The 25,042-nt window shown below is 46.9% G+C and overlaps 1 protein-coding gene across 3 annotated transcripts in view; it reads right to left on the bottom strand.

Moving 5' to 3' along the window:
• Positions 1-25,042, bottom strand: part of CMKLR1 (chemerin chemokine-like receptor 1) — a 33,800-nt gene that overhangs the window by 5,951 nt on the left and 2,807 nt on the right. The window contains exon 2 of one of the 3 annotated variants that reach the window (XM_079987185.1): positions 19,380-19,546. The exons of 1 other annotated variant lie outside the window; for it this stretch is intronic. The gene's annotated coding sequence lies outside the window, so the exon portion shown is untranslated. Of the gene's footprint in view, positions 1-19,375; positions 19,547-25,042 lie in introns of all 3 variants that reach the window. One more of the 3 variants, XM_079987183.1, reaches the window with a different exon arrangement.

Below are 25,042 nucleotides of genomic sequence, written 5' to 3'. Positions count from 1 at the left end.
TGGCATGAAAGAGAGATGAGCGCCACAACCCCATACAGTGGTACCTCAGGTTACAGACGCTTCCCTCGGGTTACAGACGCTTCAGGTCACAGACTCCACTAACCCAGAAATATTACCTCGGGTTAAGAACTTTGCTTCAGGATGAGAACAGAAATCGCGTGGCGGCGACACAGCAGCAGCAGGAGGCCCCATTAGCTGAAGTGGTACTTCAGGTTAAGAACAGTTTCAGATTCAGAACAGACCTCCGGAACAAATTAAATTCTTAACCAGAGGTACCACTGTAGTTGCCTTTGACTGGACTTAAGTGTCCAGGGGTCCTTTACCTTTACCTTTTACATAGTTCAGCACTCTAACCACATCAACACACGGGCATCTCCCTCCCAAAGTCAAACTTCATCATATCCAAGGCTGGCCACCTTACCTTGGCACCTGAGAGTAAAAATCCACTAATAATTAATTAAACAACTGACAATTTGCAGCTCTTCCATCACGCCCCTCTCTGCTTCATGGTGGGGCTGGCCTGCCCCGTATCCTTCCTTCCCAAGCTAGATGGAGGACCTTTTCCTTAAGTAGTTAAAGCACAAGCCTGTCTCAACCAGTCCCTTCTGCATCTGCAGTCCAGCCACTTTCCGGAGGGAGGAGGGTTGGGGTGCAGTGACGTAGTGTTGGGGGTGCCCTGGGCGCACATAAGGGGGTGTAAACCAGGTGCCAGACACAGAGATCCAGCCCATGTGCACCCGCCCATCAGTGGTGAGGGCTGGGGAACGTGAAGGATGCTCTTCAATTCCATGCCCCACCCCTGCCCCACCCCACAGCCTGAGCCACCCCACACGCTGGGCACTGGCAGACAGTGCTACGCCCCTGATGGGGTGGAAGCAGAAAGGTACCAACATCAGAACCCGAAAGCAACAAGCCGGAATAAACACGCAAAGAAACTTTGTCATTGGAGTTTGGCTGCGAGGCAGTCCGGACATGTAATTAACGGCAATCGCAAGCAGATGTGGAAAGAACATCTGTCGGGAGGTCTCACACTCCCACTGGCTGGCCTGAATTCCTGACGCTGCTCATAAAGCTTAGCGGCCAACAGAGTGGTTCCTTTCCCAAAGTCAGAGATGGCTCTGTTCCTTCCTGGACCGAACTTGATGTAGCCAGCACCCTTTCCTCTTCGCAGCCAGCTGCTTTCAGACTTTCTGCCGTCAAATGCTTCATACTTAGACATTAAAGCATGGAGATAGCACGTCTCCAGCAGTTACATCACCTTCCGTACTGAATGAGCCTTTGTGTTTCTTTTGGCCCTCGTGGAAGAATCCATAACATTATACAGATCTCTGGTGTAGCTGCCTTGGGAACACTGTGTACAGCACTGGTTGCCTCACCTCAGAAAGAGTGAAGCAGAGTTGGAGAAAGTTCAGGAAAGGGCTACCAAAATGATCAAAACCACCCAGTCCAACATTCTGTTCTCACAGCTAGCCTTCTCTATTTATAGTCTCTCATATACATGGGCTGTGGAACTAAAGAAGGCCAACTTTCATAGGTGAGCTTCAAATAAACAGGAAATGTTGCATTTGACTGCAGGCCTATAATTTAGCTCAATTACGGGGTTATGGGGTGGGGGTGCGGAATCCATTAGTCAGAAGAAACTGAAAGGTCTTTTAAGGCAAATATCTATCCAAAGGCAACAACCTTTCAAGATATGGCAGCACCTTGAAGACATTTATTACGGCATCAGCCAGGGCCCATTTTGCTGGCTACATCTCATCCTCACACCCAAAGCCAGAAGGGATGAAATCCTTACATGGACGGAAAGAGAGAAGTGACAAAAAATTGCAAAGCGTTATAGGAATTCAAATATACAGTGGTACCTCGGGTTACAGACAATTCAGATTATGTGTTTTTGGGTTGTGCACCGCGCGGAACCCGAAAGTACCGGAACAGGTTACTTCTGGGTTTCAGTGCTCGCGCATGCGCAGAAACACTTAATCACGCTTTGCACATGCGCAGAAGTGCCAAATTGCAACCTGCGCATGTGCAGACACGCCACTGCGGGTTGCGAACGTGCCTCCCGCATGGATCATGTTCACAACCTGAGGTTCCACTGTAGAATAAATGTTGATAACTGCACAAGGTAAACACACATACATAAGTATACAGACCACATGTCTAAAACAGTACAGGAGAGCAATCCCAAAGCCATCTTGGCTCTTCTAAAGACTCTCAATATTTCCTCTGCCTCGTTAATCCCCCTTTGCTCGAGAAAATGTAGGCAGATAGCAATCAGGGGAAGGGATTCCTCTCCTATATCTATCAACCTCCTTTGTATTAATTGTCATTGTTTGCCCAGTTGCTCCACATTGAGCGATGTCTGATGGGCATCCTGATTGTCTTATCAAATGCTAATGTTTTGTGCAAACTGTGTCTGGAACTATGAATCTGGAATCCTCAAGAATATCATCCCTTGGCCTGATATTCCTTGGACTCTGAGCCAGAGGAGTCTCAGTCTGCACCAGATCCTTTGCCTCAGGCATCATCTGAACCAAGTCTGAGGCCTGATCCTGAAGAGTCCCAGTCTGCACAGGTTCCCCTGCAACAAACACCAGCTGGGCCGAGTCAGGGGCCTGAGCCTGCCCTGGCTCCAGATGCGGGGATTCCCTCGTTGCCTCCAGCTGGGCCATCACTTACAGCTGCTCCACTACCAGTTGGGTCAGGGGAGGCTGAGGCGGCCCTGGGTCTAGCAACCCACCCACGTCTCCCGAGCTGCAGAGACTGAGGTCTGAGAGAAGGAGAGACCTGAGTACTTGCAGGAGGAGTGCTCGCCTTCGGGCGAGACAGAGAGGTGAGTCACCGGGGGATCAGGACCGGCCATTACCCCAACAAAGACAAAAGGCTGTCAGACCCCACTCCAGGTTGCGGGAGCAACATTGCTGTATCCCAGATCCTGCCCCTGTCCTTGCCTGGTTTCCTGCCTTGACCTTGTCGGACTGACTCCTAAAGGAACCGTCGGATTCTGAACCAGACCTGGACTGCGGTTCTTGGGTTACCCCCGGGCCCAGCACAGGTGGCTAATAACCATATTTGGTTATGCTCTGCCTACCCACTCCGAGGCAGCAATGCTTCTGAAAATACCAGTTGCTGGAAAACACAGGAAGGGAGAGTCCTCTTGAGATCGAATCCTGCTTATGGGATTCCCATAAAGGGCATGAGAACAGGATGCTGGACTAGATCAGGCTCCATCAGGCTCTTCTTAATGTCCTTATGAGTTGCAGTCCATTTGGACTTCAAACACCTGTTGATTCTATTCTCCATTTCACCCCAACGCCTTGAGAAAGACCTACAATACAGTGGACGCTCGGGTTGCGGATGTGATCTGTGCAGGATGCACATTCGCAACCTGCAGCGTTAGCAACCTGCAGCGGCATGTCTGCGCATGCGCGGGTTGCAATTCGGCGCTTCTGCTCATGTGCAAAGCGCGATTTAGCATCTCTGCGCATGCGTGACCGCTGAAACCCGGAAGTAACCTGTTCCGGTACTTCCTGGTTTCGGCAGTCCGCAACCCGAAAAAATACAACCTGAACCGTCCGTAACCCGAGGTATGACTGTACAGCCCTTTTCCTCCAGGTTCAAATACAGTGGTACCTCAGGATGCGAACGGGATCTGTTCCGGAGCCCCGTGCGCATCCTGAAGCGAATGCAACCCGCAATTGCGTGTCTGCCCGTGCGCGGGTCGCGATTCGCCACTTCCACGCATGCACATGACATCATTTTTACCGTCTGTGCATGCACGAGCAGCGAAACCCGGAAGTAACGCATTCTGTTACATCCTGGTCGCCGCGGAGCGCAACCCAAAAGCGCTCAACAACTTCAACCCGAGGTATGACTGTAGATGACATGTGAGCATCAGTCCTTCCCAGAAGTGGGAAAGACACAATCATGTCTCGAGCGACAAAACAACAAAATAAAATTGGACGAGATGTGGTAGAAGCAGGAGGCCAACGTGATTGCAACGGCCTCATGTGATGTTCCCCAAATAGACAGCTGAAGACGTCCATTTCTGTTAACTTCCTCCCATCAAGCCATCCTATTGCTCATTTTCCACCTGGCATGCTAGAGTTGTCCCTCCCTGCCTCTGTCAAGGACTCCATTCACATTCCAAAAAGATATTGTTGCACATCAGCCCAACTTTGAGTGGCAAGCGACTCCCAAGGCTTCCTGCACTTACCCAGGGTTCAGTTTCCTTGGGATGAAGGTCCACAGAGACTGGTGTCTTCAGGATATACGTTCTACCCCCACAGATACAGGATCCAAAGAATCGGGAGGAACTTGGGGCATTATCCAAACAGACCCCCACCCACAACAATATTTGGAAGGGTCTGGCGTTCAGATGGCTGAGAAGACTGCCAAAAATATAACCTGTTTCCTAGACGCAAACCTAAAACCGTGCTTGGTGAACAGTAGAAGAGATGCTTAAGACTAATCCAGATTTGCTACCACCAAATTCTGAGGCAAACTGATGCTCACTGAATTTGAGGGTTTTCATATCAAGCTTAGCACAGGTCTCTTGATCAAAGGCCTTCTGATTGACTGCGATGTTTTCACCACCACAATGGCTTAAAATTCAGAGCCAATCTACCCTTGATGCAAAACAAAGTGGTAGACCAAACCACAGAATTTTGGACCGCACAGCTTTAGGTTAAAACTGGAGAGGGCACATTTTTAATGTTCCCTGCATGGAGAAATCTAGCACAGCAGGGAGAAAGGTTTCATGCGTCCCTCTCCCTGACTTGCTACTTTATATACTGAAATGAGATGGTTGGTGTGTGTGCGTGTTTTAAAAAACATATCTCGTGAGGAGCATCTGAATATATGAGTCACCACTTGAGAAGCGCATAATTCAGAGGACTGCTCATTCTATCTCTCTACAGACAGAGCAACCAAAATGGCAAGGACCCACTGCCCCAGATCCTCTATCTGACCCCAACCATGGACCGGTATGTTTCTCCCATTCTTCCTTTCTCCCATTCTTCCTTCCATCCCACTTTCCCATTCCGTACCAGCAATCTGTCACAGCTCTCTAAGCCCCAGAGTCTGTTTATCTTTCAAGATACAATACAGACTTCTCTGTTTGTTTTCCACAGTCATTACTTTCCAGAATGGAGATAAGGATGTGTGCAGAGTTGGGGAGGCTTTTGTGAACTTAGCATCGCTGCCTCTGCTCAAAAGATATCTGGAACAGAGGGGGAAGAAAAGAAAAACAGGACCAAAATCCAGGGTTCTGAGGTCAAGATGAGACTTCACTGTAATGACAGGGAAACACCCTGACCACTGCAGCCTATTATTATTATTATTATTATTATTATTATTATTATTAGCCACCCATCTGACTGGGTTGCCCCAACCACTCTGGGTGGCTCTCAACAAAATATTATAGCCCATATATTATAGGTGCCAGATTGCTGGTGGGAACATCTGCTCAAGAACAGAGGACACCATTCTTAATGCCTCTATACTGGCTGCCCATCTACTACAGAGCTAGGTTTGAGTTCCTTGTACAGTGGTACCTTGGTTTTCAAATGTAATCTGTTCTGGAAGTCCGTTCAACTTCTGAAACATTCGAAATCCAAGGTACGTCTTCCGATTGGCGCAGGCGCCCTGGAAACAATAGCCGACAGCCACATCAGACGTTCGGCTTCCGAAAAACCTTCAAAAACCGGAACACTTACTTCCGGGTTTTTGGCATCCGGGAGCCAAAATGTTCGAGTACCAAGGCGTTCGAGAACCAAGGTTCCACTGTATTAATTTACGAAGCCCTGAACAACTTAGGTCCAGGGTACCCTAAGGATATCCCGAACCCTTCTATCCCAGCTCACTCACTAAAATCACCTGTGGGAGCGTTGCTGGCCATTCCCCAAGTCTTGTTAAAAGGTGACATGAAAGAAGTTTATCAAATTAAGCCTGGCATGGAGAAAATGGATACAGAGAGGTTTCCCTTCCTCTCTCACAACGCTAGAACTGAATGAACTGAATGATTCCGGACGGATGAAGGAGATTTCCAACCATTTCCCAGTCCCAATTTAGCGGCCCTCAGTAGCAAGCAACTGGCTGGGAGTGGCAATTTCCTCCTCAATAAATTTCCTCCAAGCTGGCCGTTAATTAAAACCTTTCGATGCTGATCTCATCAGCCCAGCTCAGCACTGCCTGCAGACGGCTCATACATTTTAATGGGAGGTGTCTGCCACTCTGCGTTTGTTCAGAGAGAGAAGTGGACTCTGAGAAATTCTTGGGTTGCAAAGCATGGGGAGGTGGATTCTCCCACCCTATACCATGATCTCTTGGCTGCTGCACAGGAGCTGGAGAGATCAGCACTCTGGTTTTTCCAAGTGGCCTTCCCTTGCAATGGCTAGGCTGGGGTCCAGCTGAAAGTGGTTCTTAGCTGGTGCTGCTGTTTGCTGCCTCCCAGTACAGACAGATAATAATAATAATAATAATAATAATAATAATAATAATAATAATAATTTATTTATACCCCACCCATCTGGCTGAGTCTCCCCAGCCACTCTGGGTGGCTCCCAATCAAGTTTTAAAAACAGTACAGCGTTAAATATTAAAAACTTCCCTGAACAGGGCTGCCTTCAGATGTCTTTTAAAGATAGGATAGCTGCTTATTTCCTTCACATCTGAAGGGAGGGTGTTCCAGAGGGTGGGCGCCACTACTGAGAAGGCCCTCTGTCTGGTTCCCTGTAACCTCACTTCTCGCAATGAGGGAACTGCCAGAAGGCCCTCGGCACTGGATCTCAGTGTCCGGGCTGAACGATGGGGGTGGAGATGCTCTTTCAGGTATACAGGACCGAGATCATTTTTGCAGGTGTTCAATTGTAAGTCCACCTCATCCTGTTCCTGCATCATTCTGTGTTGGGTCTGTGGAAAAGTCCTCAGTGCATAGCACAAGGGTAGAAGAATGAGGAAATCCCAACGAAAGAATAGTGGCAAGAGAAATTGATGACTTATGCAGAACTGGCTAAACTGACATACAAACTGTGAGACAAGGACAACTGTGACTTTAAGGCAGAATGGGAGAGAGGAGCTGAGGGAAGTCTTTGGGGGGGAGGGTTGGATGGAGGGATGGGGAAAATGGGGGGAAATGATGAATATGATATGTTGTGAAAATGTGGTTTTGTAGGAATTGTTAATAAAAAGAAAAAAGAAAAAGTCCCCAGGGCAACAACAGCCACAAAGAGGGAGAGGAGAGGAGGCTTGTTGTTGTTGTTTAGTCGTTTAGTTGTGTCCGACTCTTCGTGACCCCCTGGACCAGAGCACGCCAGGCACTCCTGTCTTCCACTGCCTCCCGCAGTTTGGTCAAACTCATGCTAGTAGCTTCAAGAACACTGTCCAACCATCTCATCCTCCGTCATCCCCTTCTCCTTGTGTCCTCCATCTTTCCCAACATCAGGGTCTTTTCCAGGGAGTCTTCTCTTCTCATGAGGTGGCCAAAGTATTGGAGCCTCAGCTTCACGATCTGTCCTTCCAGCCACAAAGAGGAGGCAGGTGTATACTTTTGCTCCCTACATACATCCCTTTGACTCAGCAATACCAGGCACGCCCTTGGAAAGGAACATCTTTCATTCCAGTATGTTCTGTACCTCAGAAGAACACTTGCTAGAGAGTTCAGGCTTTTCTTCTGCCACTCTAGAGGGGAGGCCCCGAAACCAACGGATTTAAACAACAAGAAAGGAGAGTCTGACTAAACATTCAGAAGAACTTTTCTGGCAACGAGAGCCGTTCAAGAGGGGAATGGGCTCCCTTAGAAGGTGGTGGGCTCTTCTTCCTTGGAGGCCTTTAAGCAGAAGTTGGATGGCCAGGGTCAGGGTTGCTTTAGCTGACATTCCTGTGTTGCAGGCGGGTTGGGCTAGATGACCCTCGAGGTCCCTTCCATCTCTATGATTCTGTGGTTTCCTCCAGGTAGCTCTGCCACACATTTGTAAACTGCCGGCATCCACCAAGCACTTTCCAAGCCCCGACTTGCCAGCTGGAAAGATAGAGGGTGACAAAACGTTGTTTCACGCTTCCCTTGATAAATGCCAGAGAGGGCTTTTTGCACACTGGCATGCACACAGATGGAGAGAGAAATCTCCTGCTCCCACTCCGATGCTCCTATCTCTGGAGATTTCCAATCAGGAAAGGCTCTATTTTTCATCTGAAGTGTGGGTCGCATTGCACATAGATTCAACTGCAAGCCTTCCCTCTGTAAGTCTGCGTTAGGCTGCTTCTCCAGGGACAGAGGGCGGTCGCGGAAGGAGGCAAAGATGGCTTGATGCTGACAGGTGCGTCAAAGATGGGACAACAGAGGAATGGAAGGGACAGGGAATGCTGTGCCTAGAGCACAGACTGAGCCAGTATATTGAGGTGTAGTGATTACAGCATCAGACCTCGACCTGGCAGAGTCCTGGGTTCAAATTCCAACTTGCCCACGAAGCTCACTGGGTGACCATGGTCCAGTCACAGCCTCTCTGCCTAACCTACTCCAGAGGGTTGTTGTGGAGATTTCATGAGGAGGGGTAGAACCATGTACAGTGGTTCTTAACCTGAAACTGTTCTTAACCTGAAGCACCACTTTAGCTGATGGGGCCTCCCACTGCTGCCACGCCGCCGTAGCACGATTTCTGTTCTCATTCTGAAGCAAAGTTCTTAACCTGAAGCACTATTTCTGGGTTAGCGGAGTCTGTAACCTGAAGCGTATGTAACCTGAAGCGTATGTAACCTGAGGTACCACTGTATTTGAAGATGGCTATCACATCACCTCTTGGGGCTTATCCATGTTTACCTGTCCTTTATGCTTTCTTTGCATTGTTCACACTTTGCCCATGAAAACCCACTCTCTAAAGCTGAATTGGAGCAAATGGCAATCCTCCGAAAACCCAAATTGCCATTTGTTGCACATCAGCTTTAAAGAGCAGGTTTTTGCAAGGAGAGCTCTGGGGTGCAGACATGGAGCTTTAAAGTAAGGACCTGTGCCTGGAAAGAGCAGGGCAAAAGGTAAGGGTGGCTAAGCCCTCAGTCTTTTCTTCCCTAGGCTAAATGCGAGCTGCTGGGTGGGGGCAGTGGTTGTGCAAAATCTGGTGTTTGAGATGCACTCTTTCCATGCATGGGAATCCGTTTGCTCCTTTGCATGTCTCTGAGCTTCGACTGCTACTTCCCCACAAAAGGCAGACCTTTAGAAGGTGGCAGATCGAAGGCAGATCTTTGGCACTGTACTCCATGCAGAAACCAGCAGGTTTTTTTTATTGGCCTCTTTTACCATCTGCAGCGTGGAAGCAATGCTAAAATTAATAGCAGCCAATATAGCAAAATAAGAGAAGATGAAGGGAATGTCAGAAACCTCTGGAGCAGGCTGGGCTCATTCTTTGCTCTTATCCACTGTCTGCAGTGCGTGTTCAAAAAAAAAAGGTCTTTGCTAAGGACATCTCCTGCAGAATCAAAGCTGAGAATACATCCAATGGGGGAAAATAAATCCCTGATGATTCTTATATTGCCCACTGCTCAGGAAATAAGTATTGTGCTGGAATTGGAGAATACGCTGAGTTCATTTTCACAGATGATCTGGTTCGGGTTCTCCTTTCATGTGGGGGTGTCCACCCATGTACAGCTTTCTCTGTGGATGTCGGGACAAACTGTTCTGGTTCCATAATGATCTAAGCCAGGACTAAGGAACTTGTGGACCTCCAGATGTTAAAAACAAAATAAAATTACACATCACTTGGGAAGAAAGGCAAACTAATGCCAGTGTACTGGAAGAAGCAAAGATCACCAGTGTTGAAGCAATGATTCTTCAACATCAACTTCGTTGGACTGTTGTGTGCGTGCCTCATTATCGTCTTCCAAAGCAACTACTCTTATACCGAACTTAAAAATGGAAAGCATAATGCTGGTGGTCAACAAAAGAGGTTTAAAGACTCTCCCAGGGCAAATCTTTAAAAATGTAGGATAAACACCGACAAATGGGAAACACTGGCCTGCGAGCGCTCCAGTTGGAGAACAGCTTTTACAAAAGGTGTCATGGGCTTTGAAGACGCTCGAACTCAGAACGCAAGGGAGAAATGTGCTAAGAGGAAGGCACGCTTGGCAAACCCTCACCGTGATCAACTCCCGCCTGGAAACCTATGTTTCCACTGTGGAAGGACATGTGGATCCAGAAGTCACTTATGGACTCAGTGTTAAAACTGTGTTGATGAAAGACAATCTTACTATGAGTGATAGAAGAAGAAGAAGAAGAAGAAGAAGAAGAAGAAGAAGAAGAAGAAGGGGCCTTACAGTTCCCTTTATCCCTCACCATTGGCTATGCTGCCTGGGGCTGATGGGGTCCAGCAAGATTAGGAGGGCCAGAGTTTTTCCTGCAATCTAAACACAGGGTGAGCAGGTGTTGGCAGGTTCAGCACTGGGTTCAGCACTGGGAACCCCCTCCCCCCAAAAAAAACCTCCCAACAACTACTAATGAAGAGTTGATGTCCTTGTGAATTAACTATTTCTAGAGTCAACTTGACGCAGGTGGCGCTGTGGGTTAAACCACAGAGCCTAGGGCTTGCCAATCAGAAGGTTGGCAGTTCGAATCCCCGTGATGGAGTGAGCTCTCGTTGCTCGGTCCCAGCTCCTGCCAACCTAGCAGTTCGAAAGCACATCAAAGTGCAAGTAGATAAATAGGTACCACTCTGGCAGGAAGGTAAATGGCGTTTCCGTGTGCTGCTCTGGTTCGCCAGATGCGGCTTAGTCATGCTGGCCACATGACCCGGAAGCTGTACGCCGGTTCCCTCCACCATTAAAGCGAGATGAGTGCCGCAACCCCAGAGTCGTCCACGACTGGACCTAACGGTCAGAGGTCCCTTTACCTTTACCTAGAGTCAACTTGGCTGCAGGATTCAGGGCACGTCGATGCAGAATTTTTGGGACTACCATCTGGCATTGGACGAAAAGGGCCTGTTCTGCCATGATGAAGAAGAAGAGGGGGAGTTTGGATTTGATATCCTGCTTTATCACTACCCGAAGGAGTCTCAAAGCGGCTAACATTGTCCTTTCCCTTCCTCCCCCACAACAAACACTCTGTGAGGTGAGTGGGGCTGAGAGACCTCAGAGAAGTGTGACTAGCCCAAGGTCACCCAGCAGCTGCATGTGGAGGAGCAGGGAAGCGAACCCAGTTCACCAGATTACGAGTCCACCGCTCTTAACCACTACACCACACTGGCTCTCTGTTAACTGCCTGCTCAGTACAAATGCAGCACACATTTTGAGTAGGTGGCTGAGAGGAGAAGGAGGGCATACTAAAGGTCGCAGATGTTCTTCATCCCAAAAATCTTGTGTCCCCTCCCCCCCTTTGCCTAGCCTGCAAAAGGCTTGGCATGTGGAGAGGCTGGACCCTGGATCCATCCAGGGACTGTTACGGAGCCAAAAGCATTTCCTTGGAGCAGCAAACAGACCCCAGTTAACAAACAGCTGCAACAGTCTCCACAGCTGGTTTGGACATATTGGCCTTTAGAGAATAGACCCAGCCAGCCCTGATCACTCCTCTTGCTCCACACTGAAGACCAATGATGCACTATTGCACCAAAAAGTCTTTAAATTTACAGATGGGATATACCTGACCTCTGTTTTATAGACGAGCCAGCATCACCTTCCAAGAAGGGAAACCATCAAATAACATGAGTGCCACTCTCTGGTTTCCATCTCACTGTGTTATTAAATCCCCCGATTTCTGTCTAGGGACTGCCCATGAGCATCAGCCTGGCATCCACAATGGTTGGTGATGCGCAGAGCCAGGGTGAGGGCAGCTCCCAGAACCAGTTCAAGACTGATGTCCTTCTGTTCCATCATCTTAAGTCTCCCACAGCAACTGCTAGTCAGTGACTTCCTGAATACTGTGTTCCTAACATGCCCGATATTCTGACCAGCCAGGTGTTCCATACTGAAATCCTGCCATTCCGTAGGATGTTTGACATTGCTACATAGAGAGTTAAGGATCAGACTCTTTCAGGCTGAAGCCGTCCATTTTTAAAGAAAGCTACAACTTCTACTAACTCAGACCATTGCCCTATTTAGGGCAGTATTACCTGCACTGACTGGCAGCGGGTGTCCAGGGTCTCAGGCACAGAGAGGCCTTTCCCATGACCTGCTTCTGGGTCCTTTTTAATGGGAGATGCCAGGATTTGAATCTGGAACCTTCAACACATAAAACAGGTTGTCATGGCCCCAGACCAGTATTCTGAAGGCAGAGTTCTCCAGCAATTCCTCTTTAGAGAAGGAAGAGATGGGTCCACTTCCTAATTTGCCACATATAGGTCTGGGGGCACCAGAAGCCGGCTTCCTTCCCTTCAGCCCCAATGAGACAACTCTGCTGCCAGACTCTTGGGGGACCAAGAGAGTCCCAGGAAGAGATTTCCACAGCTGAAAACACCATTACCATTACCTCAAGGGAACCAGTGGCTGTGAAAGAAAACACCAGTTCTTTAACTTGCCAGGGGGATTTTTTAAAGAGGTGAGGCCTCCATACTTAGCCCTGCTATAAAACCCAGGTCTTGCTGAGGCAACTTGTATGCCTGACCTCAACTGCAAGAGTGCTATCCATGGTGCTGAACGCCCACTCTTCTTGCCTTCCAAGAAGTTGACCCATCACCTTCCTTGGCCCATCACCCCCCCCCCCCGCCCTCAGCTATGATCCTATCCCTCTTGAAAGTGGTTAAACCACAGAGCCTAGGACTTGCCGATCAGAAGGTTGGTGGTTCAAATCCCCACAACGGGGTGAGCTCCCATTGCTTGGTCCCTGCTTCTGCCAACCTAGCAGTTCGAAAGCACGTCAAAGTGCAAGTAGATAAATAGGTACCGCTCCGGCGGGAAGGTAAACGGCGTATCCGTGCGCTGCTGTGGTTTACCAGAAGCGGCTTAGTCATGCTAGCCACATGACCCGGAAGCTGTATGCCGGCTCCCTCGGCCAGTAAAGCGAGATGAGCGCCACAACCCCAGAGTCGGCCACGACTGGACCTAATGGTCAGGGATCCCTTTAGCTTTACCTTATTGGGTTGTGGGTCAGGCTGGATGATGCCTGGGTCCTTTCCAAGCCAATCCAGAAATGTTTCGAATCCAGCAGAAGAGGCTGCCAAACCAGTCATACCAGTTCCTTTGTTAAGGTAATGGCTTTGGCTGCCCAGTTAAGTTCTGCCATTTACTATATCCAAAGAGGCTGCTCTGTTGCCATAGAGACAAATGGGTGGGCCTTTTCCCGCCTCACCTGGCTCGATGCCACGTCATCCTAGGAAAGGAGCCAGAAAGGAGTTCTGTGTGTGAGAGAGTGAGTTTTGGCTGATTCTGGATGCTGGGGAGACAGAGGCATGTCTTGCTGTGTTCTAGACCCAAAGCTATGGCTTGGGGCTCCCCTGGAAAATTAATGGGGAGGTAAGAGTTCTTGCTGTGCGAATGCTGTACTCTTATGTTCAGGTTGTATATATATGCAAAAAATAATAATTAACAAGAACAAGCTTGTTTTCTCCTGCTCTGGAGGGTAGGACTCAAACCAATGGCTTCAAGTTGCAAGAATGGAGATTACGACTAAACATCAGGAAGAACTTTCTGACCGTAAAAGCTGTTTAACAGTAGAATAGTCTCCCTTGGGAGGTTGCAGACTCCCTTTTTTGGAGGTTTTTAAGCAGAGGTTGGGTGGCCACCTGCACTGGATGCTTTAGCTGAGATTCCTGCATTGGACTAGATGAGTCGAACTCTACAATTCTATGGTTCTATGTTCCAGTGATGTGACCTTTGCTGTCATTGTGATATTCAGCTTATTTTTCAGCTGCTGTTTGGTTAACAGGGTTTTATAGATTGCTTTATCAATGACTTGTTAACTATTCCACATGATTTATGCTGCATTTCTGATGTTGATGTTGTTTATTGTTTGTAAGCCGCCTTGAGATTCATTTGAATGAAAAGCAGCAGAAAAATGCAATAAAATAATATCAATCAGACCAGTGGCCTTCATTCCAATAGACACCAATCTCTAGGAAACCCTGGAGTTGCGCGACACTTGGCAACTGGGTGCACGCGAAAATACATTTCTTTCATCCCACTGTCTCCTTCCATTGAGGCTTCGGAAACACTTTAAAAGTCAGGCAGACCTGTTTACCAGAGTATCAAAAGCAGGAAGAGTATTCACACCGCAAACGGCAATCCCTCTTCCAGCTCTCTTGACAAAATGGGCTTACTGTTTTGCGTAAGCCTTGACCCCCACAAAAGCCGTTAAAAATGCACAGCTGGTTGAAAACCAGGCTGCTTCCAACTCTTTCTTCCTCCGTGTGTGTCTAAATCCTCCAGAGTCACAGGGCTGAAATCCGAGCACAACATGTTGATGTTAAATGAGGAAACTCTCGTTTCCTCAATACCAGAGCCCTGATGAAAACGCTCCCTGAGAAATCTGCAAGAGGGAACTATGAACAGATGTCCTTTTAACTACGCAAACAAGGAGAGAATTGAAATCCTCGCGGCAGCCAACCTTCCACAAATCTCTCCACTTCCTTCATTCCCCCCCCCCCCGCCTCCATTTGTTTTGCTTTCCTGGTCTAACCATTGCAAATACATTGTTTTCACTTCTGCAAAAGAAAATCCCCGCAAGCAATTTTATTTTTTTTGCTTCGTTCTTTCTTTCTTAACCTTTCCATCCCTTCACACTGAAATGTGAGGAGTCTTTTGTATTGCACAAAAGAAAAAAAATCCTGACCTTAAAGAAATTGGACTTTCACCAAGAAATAGCAGGGGGATTTCAGTAAGTCACGCCAAACCTCGCCTCAGTTTCCCTGTCTTTAGAGGGGGACTTTGAAGGAAATATTTCAGAATAAATCTTGATAAAAAGAAAGAGATGTTGTGGGCAGATGGTTAACCTGTCTGGAAATTAGGTAAACAGCCTGTTCCATATTGAGTCACACTCTCCTCGAAGGAGCAAATTTGTAGCCTGGGGCTCCTCATCGATTCAGCACTATTACCACTGGCATGGAGTGTATTTTTCAGCTGGTAACCAGCTAAGAAAGGGACACGGGTGGTGCTGTGGGTTAAACCACTGAGCCTAGGACTTGCCGATCAGAAGGTTGGCGGTTCGAACCCCCGCGACGGGGTGAGCTCCTGTTGCTTGGTCCCAGCTCCTGCCAACCAAGCAGTTCGAAAGCACATCAAAGTGCAAGTAGATAAATATGTACTGCTCCGGCGGGAAGGTAAACGCCGTTTCCGTGCGCTGCTCTGGTTCGCTAGAAGCAGCTTAGTCCTGCTGGCCACATGACCCGGAAGCTGTACGCCGGCTCCCTCGGCCAATAAAGCCATATGAGCGCTGCAACCCCAGAGTCGGCCATGACTGGACCTAATGGTTTACCTTTACCTTACACCAGCTAAGGCTATTCTTGGACTGAGACGGCCTTGCCATAGCCTAGTAGCCTTCTAACTAGATTACTGTAATCCATTTTTCATGGGGCTTCCCTGGAAGACAGTATAGCTAATCAGCTTTGCAAGGTCTACTGTGTCCTCTGTTGGAAGACAGAGGAGAAATGTGACCTTGTTAATTCTCCTTGACCTCTCAGCAGCTTTCGATACCATCAGCTATGGGATCCTTCTGGAGTGGCTGTCCAAGTTAGGGGTGCAGGGCCGGATTTAGGTTTGATGAGGCCCTAAGCTACTGAACGTAATGAGGCCCTTTATATGTCCAGCTGTCCTTTGTCAACAACAAATGGTCGCTGGTTTTTTTGTGTTGAATATATGCTATATGGTAATTTATGGACCTAATAAGTATCGAAAGCCATTTGCACATGTTGCAATGCAACCAGTCCATGCAGAATGTAGGCACCCTATATATAGAAATGGGCAAATCAGTGATATTTTAGGGAGCAGGCTGGGCCCATTACTTACATAATAGGAGCCTACAGAGCACAAAACACTGTTGCTGTATGTAGGTTTTATTTTATTTGTTTTTTAACTTATATTTTGGAAATGTACATCCGGTGTTTGTTTTTTTGTTTAAACTTTTTGGGGGGCCCCAAGAAAGTGGGGCCCTAAACGATAGCTTGTTTAGCTTATATGTAAATCTGGTACTGTAGGGGCAGGTAGCACCGAACCGCTTTGCAGTAATTCTGGTCCTACTTGGGTGGTTGTTTCCAGAGGGGGATGCTTGGGGAGTGTTCTTCGACTCCATGGAGACTTCAGCATTTAATTTTATTCCCTGTCATTATCCCTAAGCCTAACATCTACATGAAACAACTGAATGGGGTTATCCAGAGTTTTGGAGTATGTTTAGGGAAATTTTTAATATTTAATGCTGTATTGTTTTTAACACTCGATTGTGAGCCGCCCAGAGTGGCTGGGGAAACTCAGCCAGATGGGCGGGGTATAAATAAATTATTATTATTATTATTATTTAAGTAATATGCTGATGGGACGCGGATGGTGCTGTGGGTTAAACCACAGAGCCTAGGGCTTGCCGATCAGAAGGTCGGCGGTTCGAATCCCTGAGATGGGGTGAGCTCCCATTGCTGGGTCCCTGCTCCTGCCAACCTGGAAGTTCAACAGCACATCAAAGTGCAAGTAGATAAATAGGTACCGCTCCGGCCGGAAGGTAAACGGCATTTCTGTGCACTGCTCTGGTTCGCCAGAAGCGGCTTAGTCATGCTGGCCACATGACCCGGAAGCTGTACGCCGGCTCCCTAGGCCAGTAAAGCGAGATGAGCGCCGCAACCCCAGAGTCGGTCACGACTGGACCTAATGGTCAGGGGTCCCTTTACCTTTACCTTTAATATGCTGGTGACCCACAGCGGGAGGGTTAGGAGGCCTTGGGAACGCTCCACTTACCATCCATACAAGTGGCTTCTCAATGGCCAGGAACTTCTGATACAAAGTTCTCAAAGACTTCTCAATAAGAGAAAGACAATCCAGATAAAATGGGGCAGCAGCCGCAGCAGACCAGAAACTAAGGGACAGTAAACAAAACTTCTTTTGCTTTCATTTTTAACGAAGAAAGTGAATTTGTACATAACTGTACTGAGTTTTAGGTAATAGCCCTCCCTTGCAACACTAGCAATGGAGCACAAATTTGTTCAGAAATTTGCATCCTAACACAAAGTGACCTAATTCACATTTCCCAAACCAACTCGCAAACCGAAAGGCAGCCATACACTTCTCCAAATTTTGCTATGCAGTTCTCCAAACAAAAATAAAAAAGAGTACAAAATTTAAATCTGTTCCCACACACCTCTTTCTTTCCGCTAACTTCCCATTTTTCATATGCACGTCTTTCGTATTGGCTTACATTAACATAATTTCTAACATTCACGTCTCAATTTATTTTCAGTTTTTCATTACACCACCACTACCGCCCCCCTCCCCCCCCCGCCTCCCAAAAAACATTGAGATTATGGGAATGGAAGCATTTATCTGAGCTTTTTTTTTTTTTAAGAATCGTATTAAGAAAAAATTGCTTGCAATATTAAGCAAATTGCATTAAAAATATTAGTAGAAATGTTCATGAATATCCGTAAACATTCTTGTGTAGATTTTTGACATGAACTTTTGTGCAGACTTTTGACGTAATATGGGAGAAATGAGACATTGAGAGATACCAAAATGGACATTTTCATCCATGCTACTTTTGAATCAAAATATCTAAATGGGCAAACATTCAGTTCAAGCTCATGGAAGTACAAGCTTTTGATATTTGAAGGACCTTTTCGTGAGGGGAAATGGTTGAGTGGGAGAGATGAAGAACTAATTTAGGAGTGCAAAGCATTATTTAAAGGGGTAAGCTGCAGTTGTGGTGATTTTGAATCACAAACCATCTGAGTTAAGTGAAGGGATCGGGTTACATGTTCCCGTTCCCCTCGTCCCCCCAAAAAAGAGAAAAAGAAAACCACTCTTCTTCTCAGCCAAAGTGCTGAGAAAAAACTTCAACCAGGAATATAAAAAAGAAATATTTTCAAATATCTAAAGGGCTGTCACATGGAAGATGTAGCAAGCTTGTTTTTGTGCTATTCCAGAGGGGAGGATCTGAAGTGATAGATTCAAATGTCAAGAAGATTCTGATGAAACATTGGGCAGAAGTTTCTGAGGGTAAGAACTATTCGACAGTGGAATGGACTTTGGAGATCTCTTCCTCCTTGGAGGTTTTTAAACAGAGGTCAGGGATTTTTTAAAGCTCTGTTTCCTGCTCTAGATGACCCCTCCAACTCAACAATTCCATGATTCTATGAAATTTGACAATAGAGAGTCCTTGGATGGGTCCATCAGTCAATGCCAAAGGGACCAGTAATGAGAGAGTTGGATCTAGAAGTGATAGCATTGCCTACTAAGATGCTTTGCACACTGGGCTAGGAACTTTGGTCCATGTGACCTAGCATCGTCTTCTGCGGGTCAAAACAGTTCTTCAAAATCATCCTCCTATTAGTTATAGAGGTAAAGGGACCCTGACCATTAGGTCCAGTCGTGGCCGACTCTGAGGTTGCGGTGCTCATCTCGCTTTATTGGCCGAGGGAGCCAGCGTACAGCTTCCGGGTCATGTGGCCAGCATGACTAAGCCGCTTCTGGCGAACTAGAGCAGCGCACGGAAATGCCGTTTACCTTCCCGCCGGAGTGGTACCTATTTATCTACTTGCACTTTGACGTGCTTTCGGACTGCTAGGTTGGCAGGAGCAGGGACTGAGCAACAAGAGCTCACCCCGTCGCGGAGATTCGAACCGCGACCTTCTGATCGGCAAGCCCTAGGCTCTGTGGTTTAACCCACAGTGCCACCAGCAAATGCCCAATGTTACCATTCTCTATAGCAGGCTTGGCAAGGCTTACCAGGCATGGGGCGGATCACTCCCACAGAGATCCTCCGTGGGTTGGTCCAGTGCAGTGCAATGCCAGAAATCGCATCTGTGCATGTCCGTGGCGCCGGAAAAAGCTCCTGTGCATGCCCAGATGATGAAAATTTTGCCTGTGCAGAAGTAATTTTCGGCATCTGGGCATGCACAGAAGCAATTTCTGGAGCCGCAGAAGGGAGTCCCTGCGCCACACTGTGCCGGTTTAGTGCAGCGCATGGGAACTCGTCGAGTGGGTGGCTCAGTTCGGGGGCAAGTTAAATGGCTGCTGTGGGCCGCTTCTGGCCCATGGGCCACAAGTTGGGGACCCCTGCTCTATAGCCACCACTAAATAAAGTGCATTGTCTGTTTGTCACACAAAATTAGAAGGGACCCTGAGGGTCTCTTTCTCTCCCTTTTGGACACCAACCCATCACTACCCCAATCTCTAGCTCCTGTGAGGCCACCAGGATCAGAATCAGGCCAGCCCATCATCACATGAATCCTAGAATAGATGGAGGTGAGATGAAAAATCAGCTTACCTACAGTGAGGAAAATGCCAGTCTCCTGGGTCCTCCCTTCAGAGGAATTGTTCCTGGGCTATATCAACAGCTGCTCAGAGTTGGCCAACTGTATTTGAATGAAACCAGCATTTCTTACGAGGACTGCTGAAGTGGACGTGTGTTGTCTGGTGCCAAGAAATCAAGGTGTCCCTTTATTTAAGAGAGAGAAAAGCAGAGAGGGACTTTTGGATCTAGGCTGCAGAGGTTCCAGTCAAAAGCACCCTCCGCTGGTACTAGCATCTCAGTGAGGAAGTGGCTTTATTATTCTAAGAAATTGTGGTGCAGTCTTCCTTCCTTCCACAGCTGTCATGCAAAGTCAGCTGCATCAGCCATCGCAGGGATGTCACCTCGCTTCTCCAAAAAGAGGCTATGGTCAGCATCTTTGCTGCCAGGGGCAAATTCTGGCCTTGTCGGGCAGCAAGCAGGGTTCTTTGGGTCACCAACCAGTTGTCCACACCAGAAGACACAGCCAATGTTTACACTGGGTGAGGGATTTAGGGCATAATATTCAACTATCAGATTGGGAAAGGTTATGGGAAACTGATTTGAAATTCTCGGTATGTTGTACGCTGAAAGAAAACTGGATGAAAATGATGTACTGGTGGTATTTGAATCCTAGTAAGTTAGCAAAAGTAAGGGATGTGGGTGGCGTTGTGGGTTAAACCACAGCCTAGGACTTGCCGATCAGAAGGTCAGCGGTTCGAATCCCTGCGACGGGGTGAGCTCCCGTTGCTCGGTCCCTGCTTCTGCCAACCTAGCAGTTCGAAAGCACGTCAAAGTGCAAGTAGATAAATAGGTACCGCTCCGGCGGGAAGGTAAACGGTGTTTCCGTGCACTGCTCTGGTTCGCCAGAAGCAGCTTAGTCATGCTGGCCACATGACCCGGAAGCTGTATGCCGGCTCCCTCAGCCAATAAAGCGAGATGAGCGCTGCAACCCCAGAGTTGGCTACGACTGGACCTAATGGTCAGGGGTCCCTTTACCTTTACTTTAAGTTAGCTAAAATGTATAAGACAAGTACAAATGCCTCCTGGAAATGTAAAGAAAAAGAAGGTACTTTTTATCATATGTGGTGGATGTGTAAGGTAATGAAAACATTATGGGAAATGATATATAATGAATTGAAAAAAATTGTTTAAAATAACTTTTGTAAACAACAAATACACCAGAAGCTTTATTATAGTGGTACCTTGGTTCTCAAATGCCTTGGTTCTCAAACGCCGAAAACCCAGAAGTAAGTGTTCCAGTTTTAGAACAATTTTCGGAAGCCGAACATCCAATGAGGCTGTCGGCGATTGTTTCTGGGGCACTGCACCAATCAGAAGCTGTGCCTTGGTTTTCAAACATTTCAGAAGTCAAATAGACTTCCGGAAAGGATTAAGTTTGGCGCTTTTGTTTTTGAGGCTTTTTTTGGTTAATTTGTTTTTGTGACTGTGTAGAACCCAGTTCAGCTACTGATTGATTGATTGTGTGACTACGGAAATGGATAAAAGCCCCCCATCCAAACAATGACTATCATCAGTGCAGGTAAGAATTAAAAAAAAAAAAATTATCATCTACAATATTGTCTTATTTATTTTATAGTACAGTACATTGATTATTGCTTTCATTTTATGGATCAATGCTCTTGTTAGATAGTTAAATTCATGTTAAATTGCTGTTTTAGGGGTTGCTTTTAAAAGTCTGGAACGGATTAATCCGTTTTGCATTGCTTTCTATGGGAAAGCACGCCTTGGTTTTGGAACGCTTTGGTTTTGGAATAGACTTCCGGAATGAATTAACTTTGAGAACCAAGGTACCACTGTATTAGGAACTGTAGGTACCAACATCCCAAAGGAACAGAAAAGACTTTTCTTGTATGTGACAACAGCCACACGCATGTTATTAGCCCAGAGATGGAAAGAAGAAAAAGTCCGGACCAGAGAGGAATGGCAAGTCAAGCTTTTGGACTACGCTGAAATGGCAAAACTGACTGGAAGGCTCAGGAACCAAGAAGACAAAAACTTCAGTAAAGAATGGGGAAATTTTATAATTTATCTAGGAGACCACTGTAAACAGATGAAAACATTAGCAGGAATTTAATAACACTTGTAATGTAGCAAATGTCATGGACAATATGGAAAAGTACAAAATATGGATTATGAAATAATATGCAGTTAAGAGGGTGTACAATAGGACCCGTGGAGGGGAAGGTGGGAAGTCCAGAGATTTGGAGAAATCTATAAATATGGATATGTAATTTGGATTGCTAAAATTAATATTTGTAAAACAAAATAAAAATTATTATAAAAGAAAAGAACACACAGCCAATGTTGGACAAGTCCAGCACAGCAGGGGTGAGATGTTTGCTACTAGAACCAAAAGATCTACCAGCCCAAGCCAGGTGCAAAACACATATAATTAGAAAGAAGTGATAGCATGCCTCTGAGCCTAGGAATTAATTTTTTTGTACCAGAACCCAACTGAGCTCAGATTTTATTATTTCTACCCCTCCCATCTGACTGGGTTGCCCCAACCACTCTGGGCAGCTTCCAAGATATATAAAAACATAATAAAATATTAAACATATTTTTTAAAACTTCCCTCTACAGGGATGCGTTCAGATGTCTTCTAAAGGTTGTATAGTTACTTATCTCGTTGGCTCGGGGGTCATATAACTCCATACCCTCCAACATTTATCCAATGAAAATACGGATGTCCTGTGGAAAAGGTGGGACATTTCGGGATCAAATCAGAAACCAGGACGGCTTCTGTAAATCTGGGACGACCCCTGAAAAATAGCAACCCTTGAAAGGTCTGCAAAAGTATGTATATTAGGAGGCGTTCTGTTATGTACTGAGTTGAATAGGATCCAAAAGGCAGCAGTCTGATTGGTTCTAGAACAATAGGGTCCAGAATGCAGCAGTCTGATTGGTCCACAGGAGCCACCCAATCCAGCTCCAGGTGGAAGGGAATCCGCAATCTGATTGGCCTACAGGTGAATCCCGGAATTAGACAATCACGTGGGGCCCCTTGTGTAAATAATGTATATAAAGCAGACATTCTGGGGGAACTTCCATTCCTCCTCACCACTATGAGCTGAATAAAGAGCGTGAAATCCATTCTCGACTCCGAGTATATTTCAGATTCACACTAAAACGCTGGTGAGATTTTCTGAGGATTTTAAGAAGGGGAGGGGGAATGATTCACAACCTGATGTGGAGAGCTGCACTTAAGGCTGGGGAAATGAGATACTACACCTGGAAGAGTCACCCCCTCCCTATACAGCAGCCCTGTGCTCTGGAGATTGGCTGCTAGTCTGAGTAAATCCTGGGCTGCGTAGGAAACAGGCTGGCCTGATAGAAGGCAGGCTTCCTGCGTTCTCTCTGTGACAAGGCTGACTCTGGTGCCAGCATTTGAGAAACCCACCAGATGCACAACCAATGCTTTCCGCTTTCTCAACAAATGACAACTACAGGATGCTAGAACCCTCCAGGAATAGAAACTTTTCCTTTTCATTTTTTTGCTGCAGAATGTCGTGAGTCATGCATGAGGATGGATTTGGGGCAGTTAATGCCTGAAATCCTGGAAAGAGACAGCAAGACAGCAGAAAATACAGAGCAAGGTGGACCAATATGTACCGTATTTTTCGCGCCATAAGGTGCACCGGACCATAGGGCGCACCTAGTTTCTAGAGGGGGAAATCAAGAAAAAAAATCTTGTGCAGCCTGTCCGCTTCTCCCAGAGCTGCTGGGGCTGCCGGGGAAAACCCGGGTCCCCACACCCCAGCCCCAAAGAGCAAAGAAGCCAAGACAGCGAGCGGGATGGATCCCGCTCGCTGTCTTGGCTTCCTCTTTATCCGCGCGCAACCTCTCCAGCCGGGAGAGGCTGCGCGGGGCTAAAGAAGCCACAGCCATGTGCAGTCTCTCCCTGCCGGAGGGGCTGCATGCGGCTATCCCTGAAGCCTTCGGAGCGCACAGCAAGTTCCCGCTGTGTTCCTCAGGCTTCGGGTTCCTTTTGCTGAAGCCGGGAGAGCAAGACTCTCCTGGCTTCAGTGAAAGGAACCTGAAGCCTCCAGAACGCAGCGGGAACTTGCGCTGTGCTCCGAAGGCTTCAGGCAGCTATCGCTGAAGCCTGGAGAGTGAGAGGGGTCAGTGCGCACCGACGCCTCTCGCTCTCCAGGTTTCAGCGAAAGCAACGCGTAGCCTCCGGAGCGCGGGGGGAGCTCTCCCTCTGTGCTTCGGAGGCTTCACGTTGCTATCGCTGAAGCCAAGGAGCCTGCATTCGCTCCATAGGATGCACACACATTTCCCCTTAATTTTTGGAGGGGAAAAAGTGCGTCCTATAGAGCGAAAAATACTGTAGTCTGTTTCGGTATAATACCGCTCCCTCTGTTCTTATGGCAATGGCTTTCCAGCATCTTGACATCTCCCTCTGCCCCATCCTTTTAGCCAGAGATACTGGAACTGAGCTGGGAATCTTTCTGCATGGAGAGGTGGGGGAACTTTTCTGACCCAAGGGCCACATTTCCCATATGCCAAGTGTCCAGGGGCCATGTTTCAGCAGAGGGCGTGACCAAACCCACCCATAAATTGCACACAGGACACACAAGAAATAAAAACGCCCTCATAGATTTTGGGCACAATATTGAATTGGAAGCATGGATAAAATTATGGAATGAGGGTTTGAGATTCACTGGATGTATGGCTTTGAAAGAGAACTTATTGAAAATGATTTTACAGATGGCATTTAACGCCAACAAAATTTGCTAAAATGTATAGGAAGAGGGATAGAAGATGTTGGAAATGTAAAGAAGTAGACGGAGGATACTATCACATGTGGTGGACCTGTGACAAGGTGAAAAAATTCTGGGAGTTAATTTATAATGAGCTTAAAAAGATATTTAAGTATACCTTTCCCAAAAGACCGGAGGCTTTCCTGCTCAGTCTAATGAGAAGGGAAATTAAAATAAAATACCGAAGACTATTTATGTATGCCACAGCCGCCGCAAGGACTCTACTGGCCCAAAAATGGAAAATACAAGACATACCTACTATTATAGGGTGGCAGATGAAGATGACAGACTTTGCAGAACTTGCCAAATTGACAGGAAGGATCCGGGACCAGGATGACCAGGATGACCAGAATAACTGGAGTAAATTTATTGAGTACAGTGGTACCTCGGGTTACATAGCTTCAGGTTACAGACTCCGCTAACCCAGAAATAGTGCTTCAGGTTAAGAACTTTGCTTCAGGATCAGAACAGAAATCGGGCTCTGGCGGCGTGGCAGCAGCGGGAGGCCCCATTAGCTAAAGTGGTGCTTCAGGTTAAGAACAGTTTCAGGTTAAGAACAGACCTCCGGAACGAATTAAGTACTTAACCCAAGGTACCACTGTATTTAAAGGAGAACTGTAAAAGCTTAAAGACACTAACTGAAGTAACACCTACAATGTAAAATAGTAGAGATGTAAGAATAAAATACGTGATAAAAATGTGACAGGTGATACCAATTGAAGGGACAGAGGGAAGTCAGGACTCGGCAGAGTCAAAGGGTATATATTTTGACAAATGTATGGATTGTTGGAGAAAGGTTATTTAAAGAAAACAATAAAAATTTATTTGAAAAAAATTAATAAATGCAATTCCAGGGGCCCCCCAAAAAAGAAAC

This window comes from Podarcis cretensis (assembly GCF_951804945.1).
Source record: "Podarcis cretensis genome assembly, chromosome: 8".
In the NCBI taxonomy this organism is placed as follows: Eukaryota; Metazoa; Chordata; class Lepidosauria; order Squamata; family Lacertidae; genus Podarcis; species Podarcis cretensis.
This window is presented reverse-complemented; position numbering and strand designations above follow the sequence as displayed.